The following is a 20185-nucleotide window of genomic DNA, read 5'->3' as shown; positions in this document are numbered from 1 at the left end:
ACAAACCTTTATTTTCTATGTAATCTTTATGAACATTATATATAATTTCTCAAATAAACTAAACTAAACAGCAGGTGAGTGGAGCCACAGCGTTCATATTAGTGTTTGGCAGACTTCTTTTTCATAGAAATTAGCACTTCAGTTTTTGCCATTCAAGTAATCAGTGAAGCTACTTTTACAAATATTACTGTTGTAATGATTACTGATCCTGTTATTAGGAAAGGAGAAAAAGAACAACCTTGCAGTGTTTCAGTCTCCCTCTGATTCCTCAGCATGTGACTTCTTTTCACCAGCCTTTATATAAAATGAAATTAAATCATGCTGCTGCTCTGAAATGTTGACAACAACTGAGTGCTCCATGTCTGATTGTTGGTGGTAACAGAAGAACCGACCGTTTACGGTTTAAAGCTGTATAACGAAATCTCCAATTACTTTAAGAACACTTTTCTATTGCTTATCTGAAGTGCATATGGAAGGTCTGTGAATGAGGAGCCAAGGTGTAAAACTCTTATTCAAAGTTAGTCTACTGGAGCCTTCTAGTGTCCACAAAGCCATGAAAGGTTCAGGTCTGAGCAGCAGCTCAGGGACACTGTTAAAGACATGTTTAAAGAGTGTATTTGCTTTGTTTTGTTTTGTTTTGTTTTTTTCTCTTGAAAGCCAAGACTGAACCTTTGAGCAGCTTGCCAAGCAGTGAACCAATCAGTTTCCCAGTAGGGAAGAGTGCAGAAAGACTGTATTATAATCAAAGGCTGGATGCTATATTAAGATATTTACCATATCTGTTTTTATAGCCTGTAACATAATGTTGGTGTATTTAGAAACACAGAGTCTTTAATATCACATATCTGTAGATCTAATTTGAGTCATCGGGTTGAATGACAGTTTTAATATATGTGAAAGGTAACTTAATCAAGCGGTAACCATAGCAACATTACAAAAGCTTTGCACAGCACATTAAAAGCACAGCAGCTAAAGGTTCAAGGTTCGTCCCTGTCTATAAAAAGCTTCATCTCCAGCGGCTGATATTCGACACCCACCACCCCCATCAGAGTCATGTATGACTCTCGGGTTAGAAACTATTCCCACAGTTTTGCATTTAACATGTATTCCCACTTCAAATAGATTTAAGGGTAGAGTTGATGGGATATTGTGATACTGGACATTTCACAGGTTTCACTGGTAACGTTAACGTGTTCTCGTGCAGATTTGCAAGAAACTGCTTGAATCACAGAGATGCACACTTTTTTTGATTTAGGCTCATTCACTGGTTACACTACTCATTAAATCATTTTCACTTTACTCCATAACATAAACTTAAATGCATTGTGGGGTTAGCTGTAACAGGTAGGGCAGGTAATCTAGGAATCAGAAAGTTGGTGGTTCAAGCCAGCTATGAAACCCAAGTTGCTCCCTATAAATTCATCTAAGCGTGCATATTAAGCACTCAATATAGAAAAAGTGCTTGTATGAATGTGTAAAAGAGACATGGTCAGTGTTGGGGAGTAACGGAATACATGTACCGCCGTTACGTATTTAAAATACAAAATATGAGTAACTGTATTCCGTTACAGTTACCGTTTAAAAAGGTGGTATTCAGAATACAGTTACTTTGTTGAAATAAATGGATTACACTGCGGTACTTTCCTGTTTCATTTTGTCGCGGGTCAGGACTGTTTGGGTTTTGTTTGACAGCTACGTTCTGTTGTTCCAGGCGGCAGCGCTACGGTTGCCATGTTTACAGGGCGACGCTCTCTCTCTCTCTCTGCGACTGTGTGTTTCCTAGGTGAGAGAGCGCCTTTTCGTTGTTGTTGTTGTGCTAAGCTAACAGGCAGAATGCTACAAGCATAGCTCTAAAGAATGTAGCATCATGGCCAGTGTAGTCCGTGTTGCAGGGAGAATGGACTGCCATACACATTATGGGTCTGTGAGCGCGAGGAGGGAGAGAGAAAAAGGGGAGTGGAAAGGTTGGAGTTGTCATCGAGGAAAAAGCTGGAGCATGGAAGCATGTAAATATAATAATAACCACTTCAGCCAAGAAGAGTGCCTGACGAGCCCAGTTGTAAGTAAGCTATTAAGACTCGACTGTACACCGTGTTCGTGTTTTCCTCCGAAAACAATAAGTTCCGTTGGAGCAGTCTTTCAACGCCTCTCTCTGTCTCTCGCAAGAAAAGCTGACCCACACAACAAAGTAAAGCTATTTTTCGGCTACGAGCCGACAGGGACCCCGCCGTATTAGTCAGAGGTCCCTTTACTACAGCTCGGAGTCGCGGACCTTCAGTAATAGTAATAAATCACACAGCAATAGTACATTCACGTTGTTGTAAAAAGCATGATAATATATTAAGTAATCCAAAGTATTCAGAATACGTTACTGTCATTGAGTAACGTAACGGAATACGTTACAGAATACATTTTGGGGCATGTATTCTGTATTCTGTAATGGAATACATTTTAAAAGTAACCTTCCCAACACTGGACATGGTTACCAACAATATAAACCTTAGTCAATGTGGAATATGTATTTGTTGTTTGGCTTTAACGTCACTCTGGGGTCTTTGTGGTTTGCACGTTACCAATATGCTCTTGCCCTTTTGTCCTATAGAAAATGTCCATATCGGCATTCCTGAAAAGTTGTAAACCACTCCATCTTTTTCCTCTTTCCTGCACATGGACCAGAGTCAGCTGATTGTAGCGCATGTATGCAGGAAGAAAAAGGCATGGATGATAGGTTTTTTCTCCTCTTTATCCACCCATCGTATAGTTGTACGACATCCAGAAGTACATAGTTGTACCCATCGTGTAGCTATGTTGTTACTTGTGTTGCAACACAAGTAACAACATAGTTGCAACTCTAACGTAATTACTGAATGTAGTGCAGTAACTGAAAGATGCAGTATTATTACAGAAATGTGTTAGTTTGAAATGCACTGCAACCAACAGTAGTTGTTTGGATTTTTTGATTAGACACCAGAGAGGCCGAAGCATGAAAGAAAAGTTGTTAATTTGATTGTTAATCACCAATCCTACACTCACCCATGACGTGTGGGTAAAAGAAAAGGAATACAAGCTGGAGAAATAAGCATCAGTTTGGTCATTCAAGGTGTCTCAGAGTAGAGCTGCTGCTAAGCTTCCTATATGAAGTGTTTCTAGACTCCAGACATACTGAAGAGATTTTGTATCTCAGCTGACTTGGAAATGCCTTGATGTCATCACCTCTGGTGATGGGGGCCTTAGAGATAGAGATGAAGGCATTTTAGCTTAAAGTGCTGCCCCTGTGAACCAGACTCTGATAAGGAGTTGAAATGGATGGTTAAACTTGTGATATATACTTGGAACATTTGTCATTTGCTTTAAACACACACAAATGTTTCATATTGTCACTCTGAAGAAAGAAGTCCAAAAGAAACTATTAAATTTAAAAGGCACTTGTCTGAATGGAGGGCCTTTATTTGTTATTCATTTTTCATCCTGTTAAATATATGACAATCTTGTTCCGGCTTTTTCTTATGGTTACATTTCTTATGGAAACTTTTTACAGGTACATTTATGATTGCTTCCAAAGTGTCTTAAATATCAAATCTTACTTGGTATATATATGTATTAAAACTCAACAGCCATACCTTGCACAGTACCAGGAAAATGTTATTGGCAGCTAAATATTCCACAAGATGTTTTCATCAGAAAAGCATTTCTGTCCACCTTTCTTATGAAGCTGTCTCTCTCTACTTAAAGATTACATGCTCATGTAAATGTGAATGAGATTTAGAAAATAGGGCCATGCGTACACACAAAGCTTTATTTCTGACACCACTAAAGCATCTAAGCTTTTGTATATAAACACAGTTTGAACTGTGAGTTTAATTTTATGCATCTTACTTCTGGAGAACATTTATTATGTATATTTCTAAATAACTAAAGATGGCATTAAATAGTTAGTCAAAAATGAGAACAGTTTTAGACATTTCCACAATTCTTTTATGGTTCTACCATAGCAGTGCTGTAGAGAAATTCCCATTAGACACAAAGTAACACTATATTTGAATTGTGCAGCCACACAGCAAAGCCATGTAGAGGCAGTTCATTTCATTTCACTGTCCATTTACTTCACAACTGTAGTATTCAATCTCACACAGTGTGTCACAATAGAAGCATCATGAGCACCATTTCAGAAGATCAGAAGTGTCACAAATGCTTTTCTTTTGTTGAAAGGGCTCGCTTTTCTTTCAAAATGCGTGATGTGGCCTTCAGAGAATCTGCAGAGGAAAAACAGACAGATCGATACCACTTCAGGGAGCGCTGAGTCTCAATAAGAGAGCAAGGAAGCATATTTTTGTAAAATGTCAAACTTTAGAGACAAAGCAATACCGGCTGAAATTACATGCAAATATGTATTTGCATTTTCTCTTATTGTTCCTTATTACAGTTACAAAAGCAGTTCAGTTTCCTCTTAAGACCAGAGAAGGCACTAGTAGGGCCTTTAGTGTCTTCAGGGATTCTGTGGCTATGCTGTGGTTTTTGTGCAATCATAATGACTCATTCAATCTAATAACATCTGGAAGGTGAAGAATACGCAGGAACCTTCGGGCTGAAAAATAAAGAAAATATTCTGTTTTGTTTAAAGGTCAGCGTTGTTTTGAGATACCAAGATTTGGTGAAGAGCTGGCGCATTTTAGAACATCGGGGATTTAGCAGTTTTGGTTAGGCTGATTATAGTATTTACATTCTCAATCCAATAATTGATCAATCAAGCCATCCATCCATTTTCTATCAGTATCAGGTAAGAGTGCAGTGGAGCTATTGTTAGTAAACATGCCCAGACCTCCCTCTCCCCCAGCCACCACCTCCAGCAATTCAAGGGGACCACCAACCTTTCCAACTCACTCTCCTCATGCCCTGGCCTCAACCCCTCATCTGGTTCAGCCTTTGAGAGTGATAATGATACTGATACTGGTGATATATCTATACTGTCAACTCCTCATGTATATGGTAAACAGTTATCGATGATTCTGATTCTGATTTTCTCAGACACCATTCAGAGGATGCTCAATCCTCTGCTTGTTTCTGTGATATTTTCTCATAGTCACTACCCACTCTTCGTTGCCATGGATGAGTGTAAGGATGCAGATCAGCTGTCATAATCAAATCCCTGCAAAAGACCTGTACAATATCTGCATCACTGCAGACACTACACTGATCCCTTTCTTGGTCCCCACTCTCCCCCCACTCAAGACCAAGACTCCAAGATCCTTGAACTCCTCCGTTTGAGGCACTGCTGACTGCCTGTTTAGGCGCATGCTTCTTGTTGCCCCCATTAACATTGGTGTGAGCCATAAGTCTGCTTCTTGTTTTAACGACCTCTAATCGTAAACCAGCACTGATCCTGAGTTCTTTTTTCTGACCTGCAATACCAGTGCCTATCATGGGGCGATCGTGGCTCAAGAGTTGGGCGTTCGTCTTGTAATCGGAAGGTTGCCGGTTCGAGCTCCGACAGTCTCGGTCGTTGTGTCCTTGGGCAAGACACTTCACCCGATGCCTACTGGTGGTGGTCAGAGGGCCCGGTGGCGCCAGTGTCCAGCAGCCTCGCCTCTGTCAGTGCGCCCCAGGGTGGCTGTGGGTACACTGTAGCTTGCCATCACCAATGTGTGAATGGGTGGATGATTGTGTATAGTGTAAAGCGCTTTGGGGTCCTAAGGACCAAGTAAAGCGCTATACAAATACAGACCACAGACAATTCTGGAGAAGACTGTTCAGTGCACCTTAATTGCTTGTATAAATGGACATCTCTGTTGCTGTTCACAACAACCAATGTGGTAACCATATACTAGGCTTAAAGCGTGATTTACACTTCTGTGTGAAATCCACATCGTAACTTACAGCATAACTGGAAATCCTTTTAACACTATGCTGTAACTGTTAGGATGCCTGGGTCGTTGACCCAGGGTATTTGAGTTTATTATATTATTTATACTTTTTAGTCTTTGGTTTCTTTGAGTTCTGTCTTATGGTTTATGTCTCTGTCTTCTTTAGTTGCTCTGTCTCCCCTATCACCTGTATCCCCTTGTCTAGTTCGCGTCTCTGTGTATCCTTAGTTCCTATATCCCCGTGTTCAGTCAGTGTTTGTGTCTGCCCTGGTCCCACGTCTCTGTTCCCTCTGTAGTGCCTGCATGTGAGTCTGTGTTATGTGTTTCCTGTTTTACTTTGAAGGTCTCTGTCTTATCTCAGTGTGTTCAGTTTACGCTTCCTTTTGTCTCGTCAGTTCTGATTTGCCCCAGCTGTGTTTCCCTCCTGTTACCCATTCCCTGATTGCTCCCTCTGTGTACTTAAGCCCTGTGTTTCTCTATGTCAGTGTCGCGATCTACCGTTTATTTTGCTGTGTGTTTTGCCAGTCCACCGGTGTTAGTTTATTTTGAGTTTTTTCCAGTTATGTTATGTTTGCGTTCAGCATTAAAGCTGTTTTGGATTAAGTTTGTCTCTGGAGTCTGCACCTTGGGTCCTATCCCTGTCCGCACACAGCCATGGTTATGTGGAAGGTTACTTAACAGTAACCTTCCACATAACCATACACTCTTAAAACATAAAAAAGGTTATTTCGTAAATTACGACGTTGATTTCGTAGAAGTCTAAATCAGGAATAACATGGAATGATCCACCCACTTCTCACCAAACACTCTGTCATCCTTTCCACTCACCATTCAGACTATTACGCCCCTGAGCGAAATAGAGGTCATTGGTTAATGAAGACAACAGGACCAAATCATCCACGGAGACAAATTCCCGAGACCACCACCAAAACTGAAATCACCTTTCGCATTCCTCTGCTGCTGCCTGCCCTGGCAAAATCCAGCAAACATCGGGAATGAATGTCTGTGAAGGTTCTCAGTCATCCAGGTCATCATAGTCTAAGGAACTTGGAAAGAAAAGCGTCTGGACTTCTTTTAGTTGCTTGAAGACGTTTCACGTCTCATCCGAGAAGCTTCTTCAGTTCTAAGGGTCCAATTGGTGGGGAGTCTCAGATTTAAACCCAGTGGGAGTTTCCCCCCCAAAGAGGGACAAAGGACCCCCTGATGATCCTCTACCTAATCCCATGAGCCAAGGTGTGAAAGCAGGTGTGGGTCCTAATCAGCCAGGGTTTCGGGTGAGCTCATTGTGAAACCTGGCCCCACCCTATCATGTGATTTCCTGAGGTCAGATGGCCCAGGATGTGAGTGGCCGTCTGGGGAGGGAATGAATCTGACAATTCGATCCCATTTTTTTATTTAATCTTCCAGTTATTTTTTAATTTAAACTGAAAATAATCTTGTCCATAAAATATGAAAAAAGTCCATTACTACTCACAGCTCTGAAACTTTGTCAAAGTAGATCTGCCATTCAAAGAGTTTCAGTGTATTTTAAGAACAGACAAAGTATGTACAGTCTTATAAATATAACTACTGCTATTTAAAAAAAAAAAAAAAGATTTATCGGCCCTGTAAAACCAACTACATATGTCACTAAAACATGTTTTTTTCTTCTTTTTGTTCTTTTTGTTCTTTTTTTTGTCTACAAGTGTGACCTTATACAACTGTGTGGGACGCGTTGGTCAACATATGGGGAAAAAAGTGATGTTGTTCATAAAGTTCATGTGTGGGCTTAAAGCTGAGGATCAGAAGTGTTGGCAATCTTTTTCTGCCAATGTTCAGAACGAAATCAACATTACTTGAATAAATCAGGGACTCGTGGCTCAACATGAATATTTAACATCTTTATTTGTACCTCCTTTCCTTAGAACTCAGTAGGAAGTCTGATACCCTAAGGGTGCTGCTGCCGCCGCCTTTCTGAAGCCTAAGAGAGGGGTTATGAAGGCTTCTCCTAAGGGCTCGGGGAGTCAGACGAACTTAATAAACTCGCAGCCTGAGATCCAATTCTGGCTTTACTTTTACTGTATGCTCTGGGGACCTTTTTCTTTCTTGTGTTGGCCCTGTATATGAGGTAGATGTCAATCTCAGAAGCTGAAGGAAAAAAAAAACATTTTGTTTTTCGCATCTTTCAGCTACATGATCAAAGCCGCTTCCAGACTTGTACTTCTTTACATAAATTTCGAGGCAATTTAAAAACTTGGACTCGTGTTTCGATTTGCAGTCACATGGATTAACTGGAAGGATGCAATATGAAAGCCTGAATTTTGATCAAGTGCAGTTTGTTTGCTTATTTAAGAGACTGATGATCAGCTGAGTGTTTTACTGATTGGTTGACAAATCTATTTAACTTGTTTAAGCTAACATAGCAGATCTCTCAAGAAGGAGGAACATGGGTAGACTATAGGCTCATTATCAATGATGCAGATAAAAGGCCTGGATTTGATTTCAGGTGTGGTGCTTGCATTTGGAAGATTTTGCTGTGAACACTCGACATGCAGTCAAAGCTCTCCATGCAGGATGAAACAAGTCATCTTTAAGCTGAAAATAACAGAAAGAAAGAAAATCCATCCAAGAAAGGCTACAATAGTTGGATTGGCAAAATTTACAGTTTGGTACATCTTGAGAAAGAAAGAAACCACTGGTGAACTCAGGAATGCAAAAAGACCTGGAAGTCCACAAAAGACAACAGTGGTGGATGATCGCAGAATCATTTCTATGATAATGAACGCCTTCACAACGGCCAACCAAGTGAACATCACTCTCCAGGATGTAGTGTAGGTATATCAATATTCAAGTCTACCATAAAGAGAAGCCTGCATGTAAATATGGAGGGTTCACTGCATGCTGCAAGTCACTCATAAGCCCCAAGAATAGAAAAGCTAGATTGGACTTCTAAAAATCTAAAAACGCCAGCACAATTCTGGAAAACCATTCTTTGGAAAGATGAAACCAAGATCAACCTCTACCAGAATGATGGCAACAAAAAGTCTGGAGAAGGTGTGGAACAGCTCACGATCCAAAGCACACCACATCATCAGTGAAACATGGCGGAGCAGTGTGATGGCTTGGAAGTACATTGCTGCCAGTGGTACAGAGACACTAGTGTTTATTGATGATGAGACACAGGACAGAAGCAACCGGATAACTTCAGAACTGTTCAAAGATTCAATGTCTGCTCAAATCCAGCTAGATGCAGTCAAACTGATTGGGCATGTTTCATACTACAGATGAACAATGACCCAAAACATACAGCAAATGAAAGCCGCTGAATTAAAGGCCTGGCAGAGGATTAAAAAGGAAGAAACCCAGAATTTTCATTTAAAATTAATTTTGGTAATGTAAAGAACCAAAATTAGAAAAAAATGGCCTCTGTCCAAATATTTATGAACCAAACTGTATTTAAGCTGGACACTAAGGAAGGAGAAAAGGACTTGAATCAATTCATTAGGCAGACACATCGAACCGGAAAGGATGTGCAGTAGGTTAGGATGATCAAGGATTGAGATGGAAATGTACTAACAACTGAAGAAAGTGTGCTGACAAGGTGGAGAACTTTGAGGAGCTGATTGTAGAGAATAAGAGTCAGAGGAGGATGAATGAAGATAGTGAACCAGGAAGTGCAAACAATAAGTAAGGAGGACGTGAGGGCTGGAGTGGATGAACATACATCCAATGAAAGGTGGATTGTCCAGATGACATAGCTGTGAACGTATGGAGATGTCTAGGAGAGAAGACAGTGGACTTTTTAACCACTGAAATCAAAAAGTCCACAACAATCAGTGTAATGGTACTGATGTTTAAGAACAGGGTTGAAGTGCAGAGCTGTAGTAACTACAGAGGAATAAAGCTGATGAGCTATACCATGAGGATATGGGAAAGAGTTGTTGAAGGAGAGAGGTTCTCCTTATGAGAATTTCGGAAGGAGCTTCATTGTGTTTTTGAGGATCCAGAGAAAGTATATGATAAGGTGTCAAATGAGGAACTGTGGTGCTGCATGAGGAAGTCTGGAGTGGCAGAGAAGTATGTGAGGGTGGTGAAGGACATGTATGCATAGAGACAACGGTGAGGTAGGTGGTAGGAGTGACAGATGGGTTCAAGGTGGGGGGGATAACATCAAGTATCAGCTCTGAGCCCCTTCTTGTTGCGATGGACAGGTTGACAGATGAGGTCAGACAGAAGTCTCTGGGGAGAGTGACTGACAGATGCCATGTTGACCTGTAGTGAGAGTGGGGAGCAGGTGGAAGGGGGCCTGGAAGAGTCAGTCCAACTATAATTTCTTATGTAAAGAGTTTATTTTAAAATATGCTCATTTCATTAAAAATATACTATATTTCTTCATGACTGAACTTTTATTTAAAAGGTGCATAACCATGACAACCTTTTTTCATGACTGGAGTAAACCAGCAATGTTAAATATTTTATCTGTACATCTCTACAAGAAAGGGGAAAGAAAACCCACCACAATCTGTTTAAATGTAGTGAGATATCATAATGTTACCAGAGATAATTTACTCTCCTCTTAAAAGGCAATTCTGCCTGAAATGAGGCTGTGGATTGTGCTTGTTAGCTACCCACCTGTGGTGACTCTGTGTGTGTGTGTTTGACTCATTTGTGGGCAGATGATGGCATCAGTTTGCTATTATTTTGCAAATGCATCTCAATTAACTTCAAGGATCACATTTTCAATAAAATGAGTGTTTGACTCCTTTAGATTTGAAATGCAAAGCAAAAGAAAAAAATCAAATACCAGGAAAAGATCGAGCATTTTACATCTTGAGTGGTTTCACATGATGGAGACGTGATGCGTTTTCTACTCTTTCACAATAAATGGTGGAAATCAAGTTGGCTGGTAATCACACTCAGACTGTCATAAACACAGTAGGGAACTTCTTTTTCCTTTTTTTTTACAGGAGAAAAAGGAAAGTGTTTTCTCCCAAACGTCTTGTCAAACACTCAAACTTCACTTCACTGAGATACCGCTCTGATAATGATCTCACCAAAGATACCAGTATCATAAATGAGAGCTCCATATTTAGGTCTAAAATCCCAAAATGTGGCTGAAACAAAATGAAACAGGGTGTTTTTGTTAAGCTTGTTTATAATAATTTTTAATAGCAGTTAATTGTATTTACTAAAATGAGTGAAACACAGTAAAATGACTGGATTGTAAAGATTTTAAAAAAGGAGAAATTGTATATTTTTTGCTTGTTTACATCAAGGTCTAAGGTCTGTATTTAGTTATTTAGAGTATGTACTGTATTTAGAGTTTGGTTATTGTGTTATGTAGAGTTCTTCTAAAAGCAGTAACCACACAGGAACATAGATGATGGTGAGTATAACTAGATGGGTAGATAAGTAGTTACAATCTTTTCTTTATTGATTTTTTTTTATCCAAAAATGCTAAAAAGTTCTTAAATGCAATATTAGCTTTCGTTTTCCTTGTTCTTCCATTATAGTAAAAACATCTGTGTTTGCCCTTAAACTATAGAAATGCATATTGTAATGTATTTTTAATCTATTTTTTAGCTGAACAAAAGCATAAATAACTGGCCGGTTAATCAGAAATACACACAAGCTGCAGGACTAAAATATATGTATGTAAATGAGAGTACAGAGCAAGCAAAGAGATGCGGCTGTTATGAGAATCTCATCTGCGTTTCCTAACAAAGTGCCTTTGAAAGAAGTCACTAAAGCTGCCTGAAGGATTCAGAAGCCGACTGCCCTTTTGTTACACAGTACCTGTGCAAAATCATGGATAAACCCAGGAAACAGAATGAGTAGCTCATTAAAATGCATTTGCCTGCAGGAGAGAAGACCATTGCATGGAAATGGCTGCAGCCAAATGCTCCCAACAGGTGACGACTGGACTCTCAATGAGATAAACTAGATGTAGAAAATGACCTTTAGTATAAGACCATAACAGAAAATGTAAAATATTGGGAATTTTGGACTAAATATGCTACTAGTGCCTAAAAGAAGTAACTCATTATGTTTCTGCCTCATTTCATTGTCAAATATAGATGCCTCTCACTTATATTTGACAGTGAGGAGCAGTTTGCACTGAATGTGAACTACCTCAGAAAAGCACAGAATCCCTTTTTAAACAAGAATCGCTGTAAGATACAGAGATTTTAATCTTTTTTTTCTTTTCATGATACCAAATAAGCTTAAATATGCAAGGTATTTGTGAAGTAATACATCGCTCACAAGTAGTTCTTCCATCTCCCCTGCAATATTGAAATACATCCTGATCAAACCATTTTTTTAAAAAGGACTTTTTCACTGGATGCTGTTGGCAGTGGTGAGAGCCAGCTGCGTAGGCTAAGCTTAAATTAGGTTTAAATGAAGCTTTACTGCATAAAGTCCTTCGAGTGCACAAAAGACACAAAGATGCACAAAAAGACTACACACAAAAACTCAGAATAGCTAAAAATACAAAATAAACCACAGGGGGAAAAAAACTAATGACCTAAACTACAGAAAAAAATAAAACTATCAGAGAGAGCACAGAAAGAGACTAAAAGAATTAACAACTGCAGGATCAAAGAAACTGGCCACAAAAACAAATAAAACTACTAAAAGCATCACCAAAATTAATTTTAAAAAAGATTAACAAAAACACTAAAAACAAAATAAGAACCACACAAACAAAAACTGACCACAAGCATGTGACTAGAAATACCACAAAAAATCATTATAGAATCATCAAAGAAGGCAAAAATAACTCACAAACAGCTCAAAAATACAATTAAAGAGATGCAAACATTTCTAAAAGAGACACACAATCCAAAGAAAACTAAAACCAGCAGAGGAAGAAGAAAATGGCCACAGCCTTCACAATCATTCCGTGACTCATTCAGTCTGGGGAGGGGGTCAGCCTTCTCAGTGGGGTGGGTACCTTTTACATGTGTGTACGGAGGGGGTGCTTTTGTCTCACAATCTGCCCATGGCTGCTGTAGCTGAAAGGTTTCCGACTGTAGTAGAATCTTTAAAGTTGCTGATTTGGCATTTATTGCAGTGAAAAAATGGTCTAAATATTAAAAAGCGTGCAGTTTGTTGTGTGAAGAATTTGTGCCTTTAATTTTAATTCATTCAGAACTTCCTAAACATGTCTGTAAGGGTTATTTAAAAGCATTTAACGGAAAACTCTCGTTAACCATAAATCATCTGAATGTACAGGTGAGCTAACAGATCATCATCAGCTGTCCGCACTCATTCACAGCAAACATCCATTAGTATGAACCGGTCAGGTTTACAACAGATACCCAAACTTACCTTAAAGCTGAGACTTCTCCGCACCTTCAGGACCAGACTTTTACCGGGGCTTTGCTGGATTTATCGGTGAAACAACGCGAGAAGAGCCGCTGCACTTTGCCTCCGTCGGGATGAGTTCCAGTGGCATCTCCAGCAGAGAAGCAGCCCGCTGCGCTCCTCCGTCCGCCTCCTTCTCACTTCTCCCTCCGTCTGCTCCGGACAGACTGATGCACTCAGAGTCCCCACCGCAACATTATGAACAGCGCAGGTCGCACGGTCTCTAGCTTGTAACTAGGTAACAGCTCTGCTGCCGCACACAGTCAAATAGGAGGTGTTAAAATCCTTTGGTGTGTGCGTGTGTGTGTCGTTCCCGTGTGTGCACACTCTGTGAATGTGACTGTAGTAGCGCAGGTATCATTTCAAAGCCTAAAGAACCATTAAAAAGAGCAGGTGTGGTCTATGATACTTTAAATTAAACACTTTAGCTAGAAAGCTGCCAGTCGGGCATATAAGTACCTCCCTCTACTCTAAATAACAGTCAGCTTGCACTCTGAAAATTGAGGACCTTACAGAAAAGATGACATAACGGGAGATATGTCTTATCATCCCCCAAAATATCACAAAGAACATAAAAGAAGGCAGGAAAAAGCCATAAGAAATGACAAGTACAACACAAAACTATACAGAATGATGGAAAACAGAAAAGCGGATTTAAGAAATCAAAATCAAAAAGAGTAAAAAGATTAAAATTACAAAAATCCAGAGGAATGAACATCAGAATCTAACAAAATGATAAATAGCCTTCAGTTGGGTTCAGAATTGGTTGGACAAAGACATTTGTCGTTTACTTTTGTACAGCATAAAAGCTTTTAACTCCAACAACCCATATGTAAACGAAGTGCAGACTTTCCACTTTAGTTCAAGGGGCTTCATAAAACCACAATATTAACTCTTCAGGAATTGCAGCAATGTTTATACAGGTTCTTAAAATGAATTAGACAAACTAATATAATTTTATAATGAGGAGTGTCCTTAATACTTGTATGGAAATCCTTTGCGGTCACTAATTGCCTGAAGTGTGGAATCCATGGACTTGAAATGCTCTGTCAGGCCTTTACTACAGCCACCTTCAGTTGCTGCTTGTTTGTGGATGTTTCTGTGTTTAGATTTGCATTTATGAAGTGAAGAGCTGCTCTGCTGGGTTCAGATCAGGTGACTGACTTGGCTGCTGAAGAATATCCAAATTCTTTGCCTTACGAAACTCCAGGATTGCTTTTGCAGTGTGCTTTGGGTCATTATCCATTTACACTATGATGTTTTGCAGAATTTGGATGAATCCAAGCAGAGAGTACACGTCAGAGTTTATTGCATTTCTTTTATCAGCAGTCAGTAAACGTTAGTGGTGTAGTTCATCTGGCAGCCGTACATGGCCATATCGTAACATTGCCTCCACCATGATTAACAGTTCATGCAGATCATGAGCTGCTTCCCACATTAGTTCTCTTTATGCCTGGTACAGTCTAATCAAATCTTGGATTAGATGTTTTCTAGTAAAGTCTAACCCGACCCTTCTGGACTTGAGTGTAAGTAGTGGTTTTCACCCTGATCTCTGTTATTTCCATTAAAGGTTTTTCTTCATTGAAGACTTTGACAATGACACCCCGACTCCCTCAAGTGTTCTTGACTTGATTGGATGCTGTCATGCTGTTTTTCTTAACCATGGAAATAATTCTGTCATCATCAATTTAAATTGTCTTCTGTGGTCTTTAAGGCTCTTTTCTAAATGTACCAGATTGTTGATTTGGCCACTCCTGAAGATTTTTGCTGTCTCTGTGATAGGTTACTTCTAATAATGGCCTCCCTCACAGGTCTCACCTGGCCACAAAACTGCTGGTCAGTCAACCTTTTGATCTAAAGCTGAAAGTCTGCACATCACTTTTACCTTGATTGGTTGATTTAAACACATCGTGATGTACAGTTGCGGTTCGACCCAGCATTTTGGAGTTGTTATGTTTTGGCTTTGAATAATGGATTATTCCTGTATACTGGTGGTGGTGGTGATGATTATGATGATGATAGATTATTATTATTAGAGTTCCATGTTTCTGTTTATATGTGTTTCAGGATTTGTGTCTCATGTTTAGCATTTAGGTTCCATGTGTTATATTCAGTCTGTCTCTCAGTGTCAAGTCTGCGTCTTTGTGTAGTGAGGTCTTGTTTCCTGTTTTATTGTGAAGGTCTGCGTCTCTTGTGAATGTGTTCAGTTTTACCTCTTGTCTCGTCTCGTTAATTGCTCCCAGCTGTGTCCACCACCTGTGTGTAATCTCCCTGTGTTTCTTTGTGTGTATTTAAGTCGTGTCTTCTGTTATTGTAGTTGCTGGTCTGTCTGTGTATCCACCATGTCGCACCTGTGTGTTCTCCCTGCTGTCCAGCTTCATTCTCCTCTGCTTGTTCTCGTTCAGGTTCGTGCTCTGTAGTTTAGTATAGTTTAGTTTGCCATTTTTTCCCTGTGCTGTGTATTCAATAAACCACTTTCACAACTTTACAAGTGCCTGCAATTGGATCCTCCTTTATCATGGGTGGCTGTAGCTCAGGTGGCAGAGCAGGTCAGCCACTAATCAGAAGATCGGTGGTTCAATCCCAGGTTGCCTCCTGGCTGCATGCCAAATATCCTTGGGCAAGATACTAACCCCATGTTTGCCATACTGGTGGTGGTCAGAGGGCCCGGTGGCGCCAGTGTCCGGCAGCCTCGCCTCTGTCAGTGCGCCCCAGGGCAGCTGTGGCTACAATGTAGCTTGCCGTTGCCAGTGTGTGAATGTATGACTGAATGTAGTGTAAAGCGCTTTGGGGTCATTAGGGACTGAGTAAAGCGCTATACAAATGCGCTTTACCATTTATCATCTCCACACGGCTCACTCCGCTCGCCATGACAGTTGGTTTTGGACAGAATTAACAGTTTCACAGCATTTTCTCACACATTCAACACAAAAATATTCAAAACACACACACACACTTCAATGTTTATACATTTTTCTTGTTACTGTTTTGTCATCACATCTCGTCCTTATGTTTGTCCTTTTTTCGTTCCAATGTAAAGTTGTTGTTTTTTTAAATCAGAAACAAAAGTCAACCAAACAGACACACAAACCAGCTACATGTACTGAAAAATCACCCAAAAAAATCTACAAAAACTGACAGAAGATCAACAAAAAAATACGAAAACTACAAAAAGAAAACCTCACCCCAAAATAAGTAAAACAAGAGCACAACATTATTCACTTCAAAAGCTGATACTTTCTTTGTGACAGCAACTAAAAACTAAGGTAAGAACATAACAAAACAGCTTAATAATAAGTAGAACACTCACAGTTCAGTGAAATACAAATGTGCTGTGAGGGTTCAGAAAGGCGCTGTTGCCATAAGAGGACAGATTTTCTCTGGAAGACACAGATTTTGCACTGTGAAGATTTACTGCATGAGGTATGAAAGCTTGGCGGTTTCTGTCCTTGTGGAAGCAGAGATGAATCAGTGTGTGAGAGAAATTATTGCACCTTTAGTGATAAGATGAAATCTCTACTAACAGATATCTGAATATGATTATGCACAATTAACCAATCCCATTTAAGCAGGCTTTGACTGCATACAGAGAAACAGTCCATGTGGTTAAGGGTGATGCAATGACTGTTAAGCTATCAAAAACATTCAGATAAACCAGTAAAACATACTGAAAGCAAAAATATATATAAACAGAGGTAAAGCAAACACAAAGAAGTAAAAACAGATGGAATGCAAATAAAAAATAGACTCACAATAGCCACAAATACAATATTTTAAAAGAGACTGCTAACATCTAAGAGATTTAAAATGACTACAAAGTGATACAAAACTACGAGAGAGATGGAAAATAAACACAAAATGTCTGAAAATAGGTCAAAAAAATACACACAGGGAGATGGAAATTTGTCACAAGGTGACAAAATTAAGTACAAAGTTAGAGGTTGAGCACCCTCAGAGTCAGAAACATGGTGGAGCAGCACTGCAGACTGAAAGATGATCTGCTCACTTTGTAGACATGCAGGGCTCATTCCAGTCTGACAGAAACCAGCTATTCATAATCACAGGTGACCCTATACAAATGAAAACATAATTATGAATCCTGTATTCTGTTTCTGCTAATTGATCTGCCTAAATTCAAATGCCGATCCTTTAAATTTACAGACAGTGAGATGTTAGATTTTAATCACACTTAATGAGCTGTAGTGATTCTGGCGGAGCTCAGGCCTGTTTTGATACAGAATCACTGTGATGCAAACACTACGCTGCACATATTAATATCATATGCCTGGTAGGTTTATCATAATGTACAGCCAACGCACAAAAATATATGTTTTTGGTGTGTGTGCATGTCTGTATATGTCAGGAAAAGGCACAATTTCATGCTTTTCATGTTAGTCACATTGTCCTTTTTTAGTGGTCAAGCATCAATGGACAGATAAGGCATCTTGTCTTTGCTTTTCCCGATGCACATCTTCCCTGGAAAACTGCTCAGCCATGTATCGAGTTTTTCATTTACCAGCAAATGCACATAAACTCTGGGACAAGTCTGTCTGTAAGATCTAGTTTCCATGAAGTGAAGTAACCTGTTTTTCCAGGTCTATTCAGCTACACGAGCATGTTCTCTGCAACAAACGTTTCAAAGGGCCAATCTCTCAACTCAGCTTCTCATTTCAGATCACACAGGGAATGGAAAATCTGTCGAGTGTTGACTATACTGCAGCTGCAAGAGTCATAACGATGCCGCAAAGGAGAGAAAAGAAATAAACGCCTCTTTCTCTGTGCATTTTTGTCACTGCTGAAAATGCTTTATGAAGAAGAAGAATCGCTTTTTGCATTTGATGACAGTGCTTCTTTGCTGTCCTCTGTGGTTTATCCCCGAAATGTCAGGTTTCAATCAGAAGCTGGCTTTGTCTAAAAGAAAGAAAGAAAGAAAATGGGCTTTTTGCCAGCAAGACTTTCAGTTTGTAATGTTTGATATAAATTATAGAAATTTGTTATTGGATGTCTATGTCATGTAATGCTATTCTGTCACCTTCTCCCTGCATTTCACAATTACACACAAGGCGCGTTGTGGGAATCGGTTCCTTGACGGACCAGCTGTGGCAATGATAGATGCCAAAAAAATAACAAATCAATTTTAGAGACCTAGAAAGTCCACATCAGAAGACTGGAGGGATAACTGTTAGCCAGGAGACCATGGTTTACTTCCTGTTTGGACCTTTTGTTACTTGATTTGAATTCTACGTGTTGAGTCACTGGTTTTTTGCTTGGTTAGATTTAGGCAAATATAGTGGTTTGGGTTACAAAAAGGCCCTTCACAAAATGAACACTTCACAGTGAAGAGGGATGAGTTTGGATGGACAGCGCTGATGATTAAACAGTATTCTTTGCCACCATGGCAATGAGACCAAACTGAACTATATGATTTACATTTTTATTTAAACCATTAACAACACACCTATCTGTTAGTAATTTATATCTTCAGGTGCAGGCTATGTCCCTGACACATTTCAGCACATAACAGGAGGTTGCAAGATGCTAGCAGACAGGGTATACATGGGACGTTATAACCAACTGGCCGGCATAGTATACAGAAACATCTGTGCTGAGTGGCCTAGCTAAGATCCTGTGGGACTTCCAGATACAGACAGACAAAATGGTGATGGCTAACTAATCGAACATAGTGGTGGTGGACAAGCAGAAGAAGACAGCTGTAGTGACAGATGTAGCAATATGGAATGACAGCAACATCAGAAAGAAGAAACACAAGAAGCTGGAGAAGTACCGAGGGCTCAGAGAAGAGCTCGGGAAGATGTGGAGGATGAAGGTAACAGTGGTCCCAGTGGTAATCTGAGCACTCAGTGCAGTGACCCCCAAGAGTGGCTCCAGCAGATCCCAGCAAGGGCATAGATTTGGCATGGACGGAGGGGACATGTCCCCAACAATATTCAGCGATTATTGAATTGTCCCCACCAATAATTTGATCTCTTCGAGTAAAGAAAAACAAACCCGATAGAAAGAAGAAAAAAATGATCTGTCAACGTCTCGTTCATACGGAGCCCCGCAGGGGACATGGGAGAAAAAAAAATTAAGACGGACTTTTGCGAGATCTCGCAAATCCTAAATATATGATTTAGTTTAGGACATGCCAAGATGCTCTTGAAGTATAAATGATATATCTTGTAACTTGTATCTTGTTTCTTGATTTCAGACCAGAGATATTCTCTTCAGTCCTCTTTTATGAGAGTTTCTTGCTCTTAGCTTCATCATTACACCATTCTCTGCAATTCTTTATTGATAATGGAGTGTTAGGTACAGAAATTGGAAGTTAAATGAGCTCCCAGCCCCCAAAAAGCTGAAGATAAAAGTAATAAGAAGGAATTAAATATGTTTTTATCTTCAAAGGCTTCAGAGCTACATTATAAAATTTGGGGAAATTTTAGCACTCCTCTTCCACAAAATCCTCCCACATACTAAGGCCGGTGATAATTTGGACTTGAAGTGGATCCATGTGAAATAGTACTTATTTGACAGCTGCCATGAGGTTGGGTATAAAAATACATCAGTTTCAAATTGCCATCTAATATGTTTGTCATATAATGTGTTTTCTATTGTCTGTCTTTCATTGCAGGGTTTTATTTTATTACATTTCTTACTTAATAAGCAATAGAAAAACAATAAAGCTGTCGTATGTGCATCAAATGTTCACACGATTGGTGACAATGTGGGTAAAAGAATTTTTAGTCCTGCGGATAAATAAGAAAGACACCTTTTAATATAGTTTTATTGTGAGCATGTGTCCGTTTTACGGCCTGTGTGCTGGTGCTGCTTTGTTGGCACCACAGATCTCATACACCAGATTTGTCATCAACATTTTCCTTTTAGATGTATGGATTGAATGGTGCAACCGATCAACAGACCGCCAGTGCAGCTTTTTCCAGACTCCCTATAATCACTTCTTCTGTGCTTTCACAAAC

General features: G+C 39.7%; 1 protein-coding gene across 1 annotated transcript in view; it reads right to left on the bottom strand.

Moving 5' to 3' along the window:
• The window catches only part of sstr3a (somatostatin receptor 3a), a 44326-nt gene extending 30570 nt beyond the window's left edge, over positions 1 to 13756 (bottom strand). Inside the window, exon 1 of the mRNA XM_026164072.2 lies at positions 13173 to 13756. The gene's annotated coding sequence lies outside the window, so the exon portion shown is untranslated. The remainder of the gene's footprint in view (positions 1 to 13172) is intronic.
• Positions 13757 to 20185: the final 6429 nt, after the last annotated feature.

The sequence above is a fragment of the Astatotilapia calliptera genome, chromosome 4 (genome assembly GCF_964374335.1).
Source record: "Astatotilapia calliptera chromosome 4, fAstCal68.1, whole genome shotgun sequence".
Taxonomy (NCBI): Eukaryota; Metazoa; Chordata; class Actinopteri; order Cichliformes; family Cichlidae; genus Astatotilapia; species Astatotilapia calliptera.
The sequence above is the reverse complement of the archived record's forward strand: the minus strand, read 5'-3'. Positions and strand labels throughout refer to the sequence as shown.